This window comes from Triturus cristatus, chromosome 6 (genome assembly GCF_964204655.1).
Source record: "Triturus cristatus chromosome 6, aTriCri1.1, whole genome shotgun sequence".
Taxonomy (NCBI): Eukaryota; Metazoa; Chordata; class Amphibia; order Caudata; family Salamandridae; genus Triturus; species Triturus cristatus.
In genome coordinates this window covers 1,077,759,613-1,077,775,162 of record NC_140589.1, presented here as the reverse complement: position 1 = coordinate 1,077,775,162, position 15,550 = coordinate 1,077,759,613, and the positions used below count along the sequence as shown (strand labels likewise).

The following is a 15,550-nucleotide window of genomic DNA, read 5'->3' as shown; positions in this document are numbered from 1 at the left end:
TTTCATACGTGTGACACATAGAAAACCATTCACACCGCCAGCCGCGGGCCCAGCACATTACAACACTCACACCAGCAGGCAGCGCAATTCAAGGGCCCATCACTTTCACACGCCCACATTCTTGGCACAGCAACCACACCAGCTCACGAATTGCGTGGAGTGGCGTTTGGCTAGCTGTGTGTGTAGTGACCAGCAGCAAGTCACTACTCACACGGCCAGCCGAGGGCCAGTCCAGGCACACGGCCAGCCGAGGGCCAGTCCAGGCACACGGCCAGCCGAGGGCCAGTCCAGGCACACGGCCAGCCGAGGGCCAGTCCAGGCACACGGCCAGCCGAGGGCCAGTCCAGGCACACGGCCAGCCGAGGGCCAGTCCAGGCACACGGCCAGCCGAGGGCCAGTCCAGGCACACGGCCAGCCGAGGGCCAGTCCAGGCACACGGCCAGCCGAGGGCCAGTCCAGGCACACGGCCAGCCGAGGGCCAGTCCAGGCACACCGCCATCACATTTCGGATTTTTTTATACAAAAAAGAAAACCCAAACAAATTGCAAATAGATACAAATCTACTAACAAAATCTGAAACTAAATACATTGCACAAATGCCAACCTTGAAACGGAACAAAAAATATAAAACAATAGAGACCAGGCAGTTCACGTTACCACTCAAGGATGCTCCCAAAAATTATTTTGGATGTGGTACATTCTAAAACAAGCAGGCACACAGCCCAGGGTTAGAAGGACCCTCTGGGCAGTACATACGAGTCTCTTTCCACGTACCTCTTTGCCAACAGACTCTACATCTCCTACTGGGAAAGTCTTTTGAGGGTGTGGGAGGAATGTGATCCGGAAAGTGGCGATCTTTCAATCTAGCCACATCCTCCACCACTCCAACTCTAGGAACACTTGCCTGTTCCACTACAACAAGGCTGCCTATTACAGACTCCTGAAACTTAGCAAAAGTCATCTTTGACTCAGGACAAGAATCCTTGAATACAACAAAACCATTAAAGGTTGCCAAGTGAAAAAGATGGATAGACAACTTCTTATACCAAATGTAATCCTTACGAAGAGCAGTGTAAGGTTCCAACCTCTGATCTACTCTATCAATACCACCCATGTGCCTATTATAGTCTAAAATGCACGCAGGTTTGTGTGCTTCAGCAACCTGACCCCAAACAGTCACAGGTGAAGTGCCTTCATCATGGATGGTAGTCAGCATGTAGACATCTCTCCTTCACAGCTAGAAGTTCCTCGCAACGCACTGCACTGTCCCCGCACAATATTTTGACAAACTAGTTCTTTTGGGAAACCTTTACGGTTAGAGCGGATTGTGCCACAAGCAACAGTGTGCACTTTGGCCAATTCCCTGAAAAACTGCACACCAGTGTAGAAGTTATCTACATATAAATGGTGACCTTTGTTAAAAAGTCCTCTACCAAGTTCCCACACAATTTTCTCAGTCACTCCAAAAGTGGACGGACAACCAGGGGAGTTAATCCTGGATTCCTTACCGGTGTACACCCAGAACTTAGATACCTATCCAGTCCTACTGTCGCACAGCATATACAGCTTAATTTCATAGCGTGCCCTCTTACTAGGAATGTATTGCCTAAAAACCAAGCTGACCTTGAACAACACCAAAGACTCGTCCACTGCAATTTCTTTCCCTGGAGCATAGATCTCAGAAAATTGATCTACAAAGTGATCAATGACAGGCCGAATCTTAAAAAGACGGTCACACTCAGGATGATCTTGTGGCAACGTTAAACCATTACCGACAAAATGCAGCATCCGGAGAAGCAGCAAATACATATCACGACTCATGACTGACGGAAATATAGCCGTTGCCATCAAGGGAATAGTAGACCAATATGAAGACATTGAGGGCTCCCTTAGCAAGCCCATCAAAGTTAAACCCAAGAACTTCTTAATCTCTTCCAGATTTGTGGGAGTCCACCGGGTAGCTCTGGAGTGGGGCCTAAGGCTGGCACTTTTGTCCCTCAAAAACTGTTCGGCATACAAATTAGTCTGCTCAACAATCTGTCAAAAATACATCGTCCATAACTGAAAAAGATTTATCTGCAAACAAAAAAAATTCTGTATTCCCTTTACACAGTGGAACACCAGTAAAGTCTGGCAGTGCCAGCTGCACCATGCCTGAGGCAACCCAGCGGTCATCACTTCCAGCTGGAAGCCTTGCAGCCCCAGGCTGCAGCCCAGATGCCTCTTGCTGCACTATCGGCACATCAATGTCCTCCTCTATAACAGGCACTTCATCCACACTGAGAGTAGCTTCATCATCTGATGATTCCATGTGGATAGAAAACTCACTGCCTGAATCTTCCCCTCCCTCCTCTGCCTCAGTTGCAGAGTCAGTCTCTGAACCATGGTCAGAGGAACACTCAAAGCATACCAACAACCTGCTGAGAAGTAATCCTGCGGCTAGCCATTATCCCTACTAAGGAAGGAGACTGCACAAACAAGTCAACAACAACCAACAGTGTGCAAAATAAGTAAGTTAAAAAAATGTGTACCTTTATCACAAATATATATATTCTCAAAAACTCTGATTCACTTGGAAGAGACGGCTACACTCACCAGCACCTACTCTGCAAAGAGACAGCAAAAAACAACGATATCCCACTAGAAAGCAAAAAACAAAACCAATTACTCACAAGATAACAAAATACACATCGAGCATAAATGCAAAACAGTTTTTGACACTAAAAAACACAGAAGTCAAACATACTGCTATTAATACACCATTTGCAAAAAAACACGTTCATGCAGAAAAAAAACTTATTTACATTGTACAAAAAAAGTCTTACCAAACACATGCAGCTACACAAAGAGCAGAACCACCAGTAATGAAACCGCAACCTGGAACAGTCTAAAGAGCAAAAGCCTTGAACAAGAACAAAACTGGAGAAATAAAGCATTACAATTGAAATTCACACGAAAAAAAACCAATTATCATTATAACACGCTATGTCACTAAATAGGGCTGAGAAAATGGGGGGGTGATCTTGCCCAACGGATCGGGTGAGGTTGTCTGCCAGGCCGATCTGTCCCCCAGGTGGGGCAGAAAACAGCAGACCGAAATGTGCCCCCCTTGCAAAATAAATAAATCCCTGGTGCCTAGTAGGGTTTTCTGCCTCCCCCTCCCGCCTAGGGCAGAAAGGCAAAAAAAAGGGGCAGATCTGTCTCCAGAAGGGGCAGAAAAAGCATTAAGCACATTTTACCCCCTAGGAAGCAACCATGTTGCTTCTATTACACACAACAAAATCCCTGGTGCCTGGTGGGGTTTTCTGCCCCCCCCCCCCCTCCCTCCCAGGGGGCAGAAAGGCCAAACAAACGGGCAGATTACACACATAAAAAAATATGCCCCTTAGAAGCGACCCTTGCCCAAGGGGTCGCTTCCATTTTAATTTTAAAATTAGTACCTGGTGTCCAGTGGGGTTTTTAGGGCAAAAAACGGGCTGATCTGCCCCCAGGGGAGGCAGAATGCATATATAAATAACAAAATGTCCCCCCGGAAGCGAACCTTGCCCAAGGGGTTGCTTTCTTTAAAATTTTAAAGAGCTCCCTAGTGTCTAGTGGGGTATTCTGCCTACCCCTGGGGGCAGAAAGGCCAAATGTATACGGGCCGATCTGCCACCAGGGTGGGCAGAATACACATTAAAAAAAAATATGCACCCTGGAAGCGACCCTTGCCCAAGGGGTCACTTTATTTTGTTAAATATCCATGGCTCTAGTGGCCTTTTCTGAGCTGTGACCTGCCCACATTCCCCTGGCAGACGCTCCGCGGAGGGCATTGCTGGCAGCGGTGGTGGCCCGGCGGCCTGGAGTTTCCTGGGGGCACCCCTGGTGGTGTGGCGGCAACGCAAACTCCCTGCCATTTTGTGTGAAGGCCCAGCCATCTTGAGAGCAAGGCCTGCAGCACCCAGACGACTCCAGCAACAGGGGGGGATTCAGCGGATGCCCCAACGCCGCAGAGCTACCGGATACCCAGGCAAGTGCCAGCGCGAAAGTCGCAGTGCTCTGTCGCACTGGGAGACCGAGTGGTGGGGCTGAGCAGGCGGTAGAGAGGGGAATGTTGGGCCATGTCGGACCTCGATTGGGAGGAGCAGTGCGGGGCGTGAGACTGAGTGGGCCCACTGGAGGCGTGTGCAGAGTGGCGGGGGGACCTGTCTATCTCCTGCGGTGGGCTTTATCCTCCTAGGCCCCACGAAAAGACTCCCTGGCGGTGACCCCGGGTCGGGCCTTGTGGTTCTCCGCAGCAGGCACCGCGGATGTTTGCGCCGGGGCTGGGACCCCCACCAGTGGGTAGCATTCTGCCTGGGCGGACAGTCGCTGAGTGTGCCCTGCTAGACGGGCCGGACGGACTGGCATCTGCTTGCCTTCCCCACCTGCTTCGCTCGCAGCTACCTGCCCAGCAGCGTTTTTTGCCTTGACTCTGCGATGGCCTCCTCCCGGAGGCGGAGGGACAAGACCTTCAAGGACTTTTTCGCGAAGGCCCAGCACAGCCAGCAGCCAGGTGAAATCCTAGCGGACACAGAGGTCAGTTCCATGGGTGCTGCAGGGGGAGAGGTGATAACCAAGGCATTTCTGGAATCCCTGTTTGTGGCCCTCCGGGAGGATATTCAAACGCTTAAACGCGACCTCACTGCCCACGTGCGCTGGGCCTGGCCGGCGGGAGAGGGGGGATTCGGCCCTGGCTACGGACAGTCCCCTATGGTGGGTTTTTTTCCCCCGATCATCGGCCGATGACGGACTAAGACTCTCTTCACATGATATTCCCAGTTTACTTCTCCCGGTTTATACAAGTGTTACTTTGGACATTATTTGGGATTTGTTTGGGGGGGTTTCGGGTTCCGTGTCCCCTTAATTTTGTGAAATAGCGTAGGCCCCTGTCCCCATGATATTCTAGATCACCTGGCGGCCTCTCGGCCCGGCGCTGCCGGAGCTTCTGCCTCATGTTTGCTTCCAGGTTCCTTACCACCGTGAATGCCGGTTACCACGCTTAAAATACTTACTTTAAATGTGCGAGGCTTTAATAACCCAGGGAAACGCAAGGCTGTTCTGTCTTGTCTAGAAAATGCCCAGGCGGACATATACCTTCTGCAGGAAACGCACCTCCTCCCTAGGGACTGCCACCGCCTCAAATCACGAAAGTTCCCAATCCAACTCTTTTTTTCCTCAGGGCCCACTAAATCAGCTGGGGTGGCCATCCTAGTTGCCCGGCGGTTTAAAGGGGAGGTCTTACATAAGGAAGCTGAACTTAAAGGTACACTATTGACAAATAGATTTGCCTTAGGCAATTTCACATTCACCATCGGTTCCTTGTACGCTCCGAACGAAGGCCAGGAACAATTCTTAACTCTGCCCTCACTGAAGCAACCGCCACAACAGACCACAATATTGTCGGGGGGGGGGTTGAACCTCATTTTCGATAACACCAAGGATAGATCAGGTCAATGCACGCATCAAACGGGCGCGCTCTCTGCGGAGGGGTTGGCCCGTTTACACGACCTAGGCCTCAGGGATTTATGGCGCTGCTTTTACCCCCACAACCGTGAGTATTCTTATTACTCCAACGCACACAAAACCTACGCTAGGTTAGATTACCTATTAGCAAATAAGAATCTGCAGGAAAGCATATAATGAAGCCCTAACAAACAGGAAGATGGTTATAAAAAAGGAGGCCCTGGAAGCGCTATGTGAAGCGTCACAACAGAAGGATGCGTCTGCCTTCTGGAAGGCTGTTAATACCCCTCTTCTTTATGATAACACCAAGGCGCGTATATAAAATGCCATCACTGAGGAGGATTGGGTCAAGCATTTTTCTTGTCTTTATACACCGCACGATAATCTTCATATTACTGATATTTCTCCCGGGGCCCATATAGTGGACAAGGCAGTTAAACTGGTTGTAAACTTGGAGGAAGTCAACTTGGCTTTAAATGCAACGAAGGGTGGCAAGGCTGCAGGGCCTGATGGAATCCCTGCTGACCTGTTTAAAGACAATGTTGAGCTTTGGGGCCCCATGCTTGTGCAATTATTTAATGCAGCACTGGCTAGGGGCCTAAATCCGTCCTGGTTCACCTCCGTGATTGTACCTATCTATAAGAAGGGCGACAGGCAATCCTGCGCCTGCTACAGACCAATTTCCCTATTAGATTCGTCCGTTAAGATCCTTGGGAGAATCATTTTGGTCAGACTGCAAACCTGGGCAGAAGAAAATAAAATAATGAGCGATTTACAATACGGTTTTCAAAAGGGTATTGGAACTCTGGAACAGTGCCTAAACTTAATGATTATACAATCAAAATACCTGAGGATTAAGGGGGAGCGCCTGTATCTCACATTCGTCGACCTTTCATCGGCGTTTGATTGCGTCTCCCATGTTAAATTATGGACCATTTTAAGAGAGATAGGCGTGGAAGATTCCATTGTTTGTTTCTTGAAGGATCTTTATTCAGGGGCCTCAGCTTCGGTCCGCTACGGCCGTGAGGGTCAATGCACAAGGTCATTTCAGGTTGGCCGGGGCGTTCGCCAGGGCTGCGTCCTGGCACCCTTTTTATTCTGGTTGTATATTAATGGCCTTGAGCGTCATCTTCTGCGTGATCGCGGGGACATTCCTAGGGTTGGGGGGAGGTTTGTCCCCGCGCTCCTGTATGCGGATGACGCGGTTTTAATGGCCCGCACTCCCGTGGCTCTACAAAATTTGATAAAATCTTTTGAGTGCTTTATGTCTAGTCTAGACTTAAAAGTTAATTGCACTAAAACTTTTTCAATGAACTGTGGCACTAAACCTGGTAATCATGCAAAAAGAATGTTTTTAAATAACGTCCCATTGGAATCTACCTCTATCTTCCCATACCTTGGCGTACTGTTCCATGAAACTGGGGTGTGGTCTCACGCGGTAAAGGCTAGAACTCTCTTGTTTCAAAAAACTATAATGGCCCTAATGAATTTTATTAAAAAACTGGGAAAGAAACCAATTAAGGAAATTTTAACTATTTATAAAGCTACATGTACCTCGGTTACTATGTATGGCTCGGGCCTCTGGGGCCACACTAACATTAATCTACTTCAGAAAGCTGAGAACAGGTTCTTGAGACACGTTTTGAGAGTCCCCCAAAGTGTCGCGACCTACATTTGTCATTCTGAACTTGGCCTAAACTATATATCTGATTTGATCAGAATTCAACCTATTCTTTTGTGGCACAGGGTCTGGACAACTGATGAGTGCTCCCTGAATCGAGCCATCCTTCGGGATGTTATAAAACTGGAAAATGTGGACCGTTTAGATTGGCTAAATTACATCAAATTATTTTTTGCCAAAATTGGTCGCCAACACCATTTTGCAGATCCATCCTCAATGGAAGGTTTATCCAGGAACCTTTTGTCCAAGCTATCCCTGGATTACCTTATTGAAAATAGAAGCCAAGAGGAATTGAAGAAAAAATCTGTGTCTCTGCATTTTTCCCTCTTAACGAGCAGTAGTCTGCAGCCATACTTAACTTTGCCGATGTCTAATTATGAACGTTTTATCTTGACTCGTTTTAGATTGTCTATTGTTATTAGATTATTGTCTTTTCCAGTTATGAATTCTTGGTCACCGAGCTTACCATTATGTCCGTGTGATGACTTTTCATCCCAGTCAGATATTCATATTCTGTTTTTCTGCACCTTTTATACCTTACCACGTAAGACATACATTATTCCACTCCTCAAAGAATGGAAAATTAACAAATGTCGCTTGGCTTTCTTAGAGTTCCAGAGAATGGACACTGTTCTTACTGTTACCGCAGTTTTAACTTATTTAAAAAACGTTTTTAAACTTAGGAAAACACTGAGTCTAGATGTATTTTAAGTTTACCTTTCTCCCTTTATATTTTCTTGTGTGTGTATTTAAATTGTAATTTAATGCTGTAACTTTCATGGTTTTTGTCTTTAAAACCGAATAAAGTATTCTTGACTTGACTTGACTCTTGACTATTAGCATCCACATCAGTACAAGCGCTCACGACGGAGGTCGGGATCGGGGTTGCCTCCCTGTCTGACCACGCACCGGTCACTGTTACCCTCACCCTCCCACCCATACAACAACCCTGTATGCTGTGGCGACTCCGGGACACACTTTTGCACCGCCCGGCAGTGGTAGAGCAGATACGGCGCTCCATCACCGATTACCTTTCCCACAAAGCCAACGCGGACACCTCTCTCGCAACGCAGTGGACAGCACTGAAAGCGGTGGTACAGGGGGACTTGATCGCCACTACGGCAACGGAAAATGCAGAGCACAGGCGTAAACGCAACAAACTCGCCCAAAAAACTAAAGAATTGGAGCACATGCACCAGAGGACGGGCGCCCCCCGGGTGTGGCGCCGGGCTAAAAACCATGCGCCAGCAACTTGCGGCGCTTGACCAGGATCGGGCTGAGTTTGCTGCTTTGCGACTGCGACATGCTTACTACTCCGGGGGTGGGGGGGGGGGCAGATAGGTGCGGGCGCCTTCTCGCCCACAAGTTGCGCTTAACCCGGCAAAAACAGGGGTCCAGGAGATCTGTAGGAAGGATGGGGGACACGTCTCGGAGGATGGAGCAATCGCCAAGGTGTTCCGTGACTTTTATGCTGGTCTCTATGCCAGCTCCCCCCTAGATAGCGCAGATGGGACAGCCTTTCTCGACTCTGTCGACCTGCCAGCATTGACTAAGGCTCAAGCTGACCACCTAGATAGAGACATCCACATCGAGGAGGTCATTGCTGCTATAGCGCGCCTCAAACTAGCGAAAGCCCCCAGGCCGGACGGCTTTTCTGCTATTTTCACAAGACCTTTTGTCCTTTGCTAGCCCGACTCCTCACTCAGCTGTTTAATTCCCTCCTAGAGGCCTCCATAGTGGTGATACCCAAACCGGGGACAGACAAGACCACATGCGGGGCAAATCGCCCCATCTCCCTTCTTAACATGGATCTCAAACTGTCCACAGGGATCTTAGCTGCCCGAGTGGGAGGAGGTATATTATAGGGCCTGCCATTCTGCATACCATTTGGGGCTAACTGTGGCTACTTATTGGTATTCTACCCCGGAGCGTCTTCATTCAATAGATCCCACATAAAGAGCGACATGTTGGCGGGGCTGTGATAGCATAGGTACCCTGGTGCAATGTGAGTATATCCAACCCTATTGTAACCAAGTCTTGGACGAAGTGGATATGAATTTTGGCACAGAAATCCCACGTTTCCCATCATATGTCCTCCTGGGTCTCCTAAATCCCCTGACTTACCCACTGCAATCCCGTAGAGGTAGCCTGATAGCAATTACGTTGGGCTCTGCAACACAAAATATACTTACACACCGGCGCACGGCCTGCATACCAACCTTCACTGGCTGGCTCTATCGCCTGTGGCATGTCCTTGGAATGGAGAAGTTGACCTTGACTGTAGCTGGGGAGGGGGCCAAGTACGCCGAACTGTGGAAACCCTTCCTGTCTCTCTTGGCCTCCGAGTTGCGGGAGTTCACCTGCCCCAGGTACCTCTGCTTATTGCGCCTCTCCGATACCCAGCAGACAGAGAAGTGATGTGGGACAAAAACAGGCTTAGATACTTTAGTTAGTGGACATGGAACACGGGGGTAAGGGGGTCAGACTTGATGGGTCAGTGGAGTAAGGAATCGGTTGGTTACCAGTGGTGTACTGAGAATTTTGCAGAGCGAAATATGTTCACTTGATGGCCTTTCTCTAAGCCTGAGAACATCATTGAGTTAGCTAAAAGCAGGATTAGGTAGCCTTTTCTTAAAAATGGTATCAACCCGCACAAGGCTTCTGAACTTCATATACCTACAGATTTTACATACATTTTGTTGCAGACTCATTCAGCCTGGGGTTATACATATCTGCTATTAGTCACCCCTGGGAAGGAAGACACCTTTGTCGCTTAAGGGTGGGCTCAATTTGCTGCATACTTTATTTTCCGAAGAGCCAATAGAACTCTGAATCCATCTGTTTTTATCCTTTTGATGAGGCTTCCCTTTTGCACTTTAATTTTTTTGGGGAGATTTTATAAATCTTTTTCCTTTTAGATTTTTAATCCTGTTGCTTAAAGCTCGTGGTTTTTTTATCAGGTGCAAGCACGCTCTAATGCATTTACAGATGCTGTTTGATATAAACGTTTGTTATGCAACCGGCTCGTTTGAAATTAATTTATGCATTAATTAGTTAATTATAACTCATGCAGTAATCTCAGCACTGATAATCTAGACTAAAATGAACATTTTACAAAAACACAGCATTTTATATTATGATGTATTATCTTTACAATTAATCAATTACACAGACTTCCATTTACAATGCATTTGTTATTGCACGTCATTTACATACTTACAATTACATCACGTTTTTAGCAATGTGTTGTAATTCTGAGTCTATGTAGTGGCATGTTTGCCTTCCTCATTTTTGGAACTGGTTAGAAAAGTAATATGGAGCAAAGGGAGGGAAGTAATTTGATATGTAAATAGTACTTAAAAATAGAATTTCATCTTTATTCAGGTAACATTCTATTTTACAATGGGATTTTATAGTGATATTGAAATTAGAATATTTTTCATATTTACATTTGGATTGCTTTCATGTTTGTGATCCACATTTTTAGAACAGGTTGGAGAAATATAGGGGCAAAGGCTGGGAAGAAATTCAGTTCAAACAATTTTCAAATTCAGATTTGGAATGCTTTCATGTTTGTGTTCCTCATTTTAGGAACATGGTATAAAAGAAACGTAGGTGTAAAGGGTAGGAAGTATTTTAGTTTGCAAAAACTACTTCAAAATATAACTTCATCTTTTTCAGATTAAATTATCTTTTAGTACAGAATTCTAAAGAGATTTAGGAGCAAATGGTGGGCATTAATTAAACTGGTATAGTTTTCAACTTTAAATTTAGACTTCTTTCTTGTTTGTGATCCACATCTTTGGAATGGGTTAGAGTAAAATAGGGGCATATGGCGGGTAGTAATTTAATTAGTAAAAATTACATAAAAATCTACGTTTTGCTTTTTTCAAAATACTTTGTTTTCAGCTTTACATCAAAATAACCAAACTCTTCAAGAAACAGATATTTAAAAAAAGGTTCCTTTTCCTTAAAAATCCAGTTTAGGAAAGTACCCCTTGTGGCATGGTTACCCCCCACTTTTTGCCTGACACTGTTGTATGTTTGACGGAGTGTGCACTGGGTTTCTGATAACCAGGTTTCAAGTGCCTGTGTTTTTCCCCAAAACTGTACCTTTGTTTCCACAATTGGCACACCTCTGGCTCACATAGAAGTCCCTTGTTAAAGGTATCAGTGGTATCAAGGGCCTTGTGACCAGAGAGGGTCTCTAAGGGCTGCAGCATATATTATGCCACCCTAAGAAACCCCTCACCAAACACAGGCATACTGCCACAGCAGCCTGCATGTTTGTGTGTATAAAAGTGAAGTCGACCTGGCACACATCTGTGTTCCAGGCCTCCTAGCACTGCAAGAGGCACCACTACAGCAGGCCTTACTACCCTAAGGCAGGGTGCACTATACCTCATGTGAGGGCATAACTGTATTAACAGATATGCCCCTATAGTATCTAAGTCCATTCTAAGACATGTGCACAGTGAAGCCATACTGGGAGCCTATTTCTGTGTTCCACAGCTCCATGATGGTTTCACCAAATTCCAAGATGTATGGTACCAAATATCTCCGCTTAAATAACCCACACTGATGCCGGTGTTGGATTTATTAAGAAATGCACCCAGAGGGCACCTCAGAGGTGCTCCCTGAAATCTTGCCAACTCGCTAGTGTGTGCCTGACTGGTCCCCACCAGCCTGCTACCTCTAGACATGTTTCTGACCCTCTGAGGTGGAAGCCTTTAGCTCTTGTGAATCCGAAACAAAGCCTGGTCTGGGTGGCGTTGCTTCACACCTACCTCCAAGCAGGAACACCATAGAAAGGCAGTGAGCCTCAAAGACTTCCTGTCTTTTGATATGCTGACCAGGGCCTCGCCAGCTATTGCAATTTGCCCCCGACCAAGCCCAATTTTTGTCGGCGGGACAATTAGTAAGCAAGAGAGGTGTGTCCCATCTCAGCCAAGGCCACCACTAAGGTGCCCTGAGCTGAAGTGACCTCCCTCTTTTCAGAATCCTGCATATTGTTTTGGAGGACTAAAACCAATGGGGTTTGGGATATGTCCCCTCTCCTGAGGAAGTGGACATACAAAGGGTGTAGTCATCCTAAAGTTAAGTAGCCCATTGGCTACTACCTTCTAACCCCTATATAAAACCCTCAAAGTTGTATTTAAGGTCATCCCGGAACCTTAATCCTCAGATTACCGACGACCTATGAAGAAGAGGACAAAGAGCCGATCCCTACACGACAAGAAGCTCCAGCCACTGACTTGGTCCCAGCCCTGCCAGCCTGCTAACTATGCAGCTCCCACGACTTGTCTTGTAGATCAGAGACATCCAAAACCCTGGGAGGACTGCCTGCCTTTTATAAAGACTCCTGTGGACACCAGACTTGTCCAAAGGAAAACCAGCTTTAAAGCTTAAAAGACCAAAGCTCTACCTGCCGAACCGCAAACCAACTACCTCTGCACCCAAAGCCCATGGCCTGAGTTCCAGTGGCCTACCAATCCAACTAAGGTTCCCCAGCACGTCTGCGCAAGAATTCACCATGGGCTGACCCCTACCACACTCCACATTGATGCCTGAAGCCTCTGTTCGATGAACCCCCGCCCCCCCCCAACCGCGACCTGCACCAGTAGGCTGTTTTCCAACACCAAAGGACATGCCTGCATCTGGAGCCCCTGGGCCTTGGGAAGATAAACTGACGGTGTCCTGACGCTCCAGCTCATCCCAACTTACCTGTGCATCTGAAGGTCTCCTTCGATTGGCCTCCTGGCCTGAGCCTGCAGCCTTTTTTTTACTTCAAGATTCCTCATTGGTTTGCATTGGGCGCCGACGCTGTATTGGTACTCTGCACCCCCACCCCCGTACTGCTGGAGGTGCAGGTCTGGTGCTGCCTTGTGGCCCCCCTGTGCTTACCGTGACCCCCAGAGACTGGGTTACCAAACCATGCTGCTTACCTTAAGAAATACCACTTTGATTGCCCCCCTTTCGCCATTGGATAACATTGGCACTAGATACCAAGTTTGACCTCTGTACCTGACCGCCCAAGTGGTGCAGTTTTGAAGCTTACCTGGTACTGATTCTTTATCCAGAAACTCAATATCGTAAATAGTTTACTTACCTGCATATTGCTGATTGTTTCCTCCCATTGATAACATTGTATTCTTGAAAAATGCACTGTGTCCACTTTTTACATTGAAAAGCATTGATATTGCAAAACGTATTTACTTGCAACAAAGTATCTTTGGTTCTATAAAATAAATATACTAAAAGTATTATTTTTACAAACAATTGGCCTTGGATTTAGTAATTGTGTGTGTATATCATTTATTGCCTGTGTGTGTGTACAACAGATGCTTAGCACCGCCCTCTGATAAGCCTAACTGCGCTCCAACACTATCACAAAGAGAGCATTCGTATTCTCTACTTGAGCCTCAGTGCAGCCTCTGGGGATCCACTGGACTCTGTACACACCTTACCTCATTTTGGTATAGTATATACAGAGCCGGGTTCCTACATTGGTGGATCGGCAAAGGGGGTGGGGGGGGGGGGGGGTCTCTAAGACTATGCATTTGCTGAACCACTCTGACAAAAAGTTACCACATGGCTAATATCCAAAATTGCTTTTAGATTCAACAGTTTTTTTTATTTAACATTATTTGCAAATCTTTCAAAATCTTGCTAGGGCTTTGGTTAAGTTCCTATAGCATTTTAAAAAGTTATTTTAAAAAGGCCCCAACTTTAGTGAAATAATGTAAGATACAAAGAATGTGGTTGTGGAGCTCAGCCGGACTCCTTACCTCCTGCTTGGCATGAAGGAGTTAAGGACCCTCTGTAGACTCAAGAACATTTGAACTGGTTCCAATCCTACCAAGCTCAAGCTCCAGGAGCTCTTGACAGAATATGCTAAAGAGCACCCTTTTGAAGAGGAGAACCTCCTCACAGAAGAAGGAAGTACTGATAATGGGGACAATTCCCAACTTCCTCTCCTAGTCCAGGAAAATGTGGTCCTTGCACTCATCTTTCCAATAGTAGTGCATAGGGTACCTAGCTCCCCACACAGGTGTGCCAGGCACCCCAAGCAGCATTGAAGACATCCTGTTAACAAGGATGGCTCTTAGAATAGCCCTGGAGGATAGACTTCTAGCTATAGAGAGGGATAGAGCAGATATGGACGTGCCACCCATAAATGGTGGCAGCAACATAATTCTTAGGGGCAGAGAGAACTTGTGTGACCATAAAATCCCCAAATATGAGGAAGGTGATGACATCACAAAATGGTTTACAGCCTTTGAGAGGGTCTATGGAATGAAAAAGGTGAAGTAACACTAGGGAGCATTGCTTTTGGAGCAGTTCACTGGTAAGTGCTGGGATATACTCCTGGCACTCACTGGGGCAGATGCTGAGTCCTATGACCTCATGAAGGCTTTGTACTCACCACTGAAGAGTATAGGATCAGGTTGGGGGGTGAGGGGCTCACAAAACCTCAAGTCAGTCCTAGGTTGATTTTATGAACTAATCAATAAAAACACTAGATGGCTGGTTAACTGGAAGTGAAGTGCATGACTATGATGGGCTTTATAATCTGCTGATGAAAGAACACATTTTAAGTAATTGGCTTAATGAAAAGTTGCATCAGTATCTGGTAGACCTAGGTCCAATTTCTCCCCTAGAATTGAGAAAGAAGGCAGACCATTCGGTCAAGACTAAGGTGACCAAGACTAACACTTGGTCACCAAAAGAAAGGGGTATCAAAACCTCCCCACCGGAAAGTGGGTGAAAATCCTATGGATAAAAGTAAAGAGTCTTTTAAAAGCCCCCAAAAACCTGCACTGGAGGGTGGATCCCAGAACTCTTCACAGGCCAACAGTGGGTACAAGGGTAACACTTTGATCCTAAAAAGGCAGGGTGTTTCAATTGTAAACAGTTCGGACACAACTGGAGACCTGGCATGTCCCAAAAAGAATCCCGCTAGTACTCCTCCAGCTAGCACTGGTAAGTCAAGTTTCCAGGTGGGATCAAACTTGCGCGCCCAGAGCAAATCAGGGTTCACACTGAAACTATATGTCTCTTAGGATGGGGTAGATTTGGCCACTCTTGCTGCCTGGCCCCCAATATGAAAACATACAGGCAGCAACCCTTGATTAGTGGGACTAGGGTAGAAGCCCTGAGGAATACAGGTGCCAGTGTCCCAATGGTGATCAGGAAACATGGTTTCCCCAGGACAGTATATGTTTGACTGGACAAACATACCCGGTCACCAATGCTGATAATGTAACGAAGGTTCATCCCATGGCTATGGTGCCCTTAGAATGGGGAGGGGTTACTGGCATGAAACAGGCAGTGGTCTCTTCTGCAATCCCAGTTGAATGTCTGCTTGGGAATGATCTGGAGACA

The 15,550-nt window shown here is 46.8% G+C and overlaps 1 protein-coding gene across 2 annotated transcripts in view; it reads left to right on the top strand.

Moving 5' to 3' along the window:
* Positions 1-15,550, top strand: part of EGLN1 (egl-9 family hypoxia inducible factor 1) — a 273,058-nt gene that overhangs the window by 211,144 nt on the left and 46,364 nt on the right. The gene's annotated exons all lie outside the window — the stretch shown is intronic.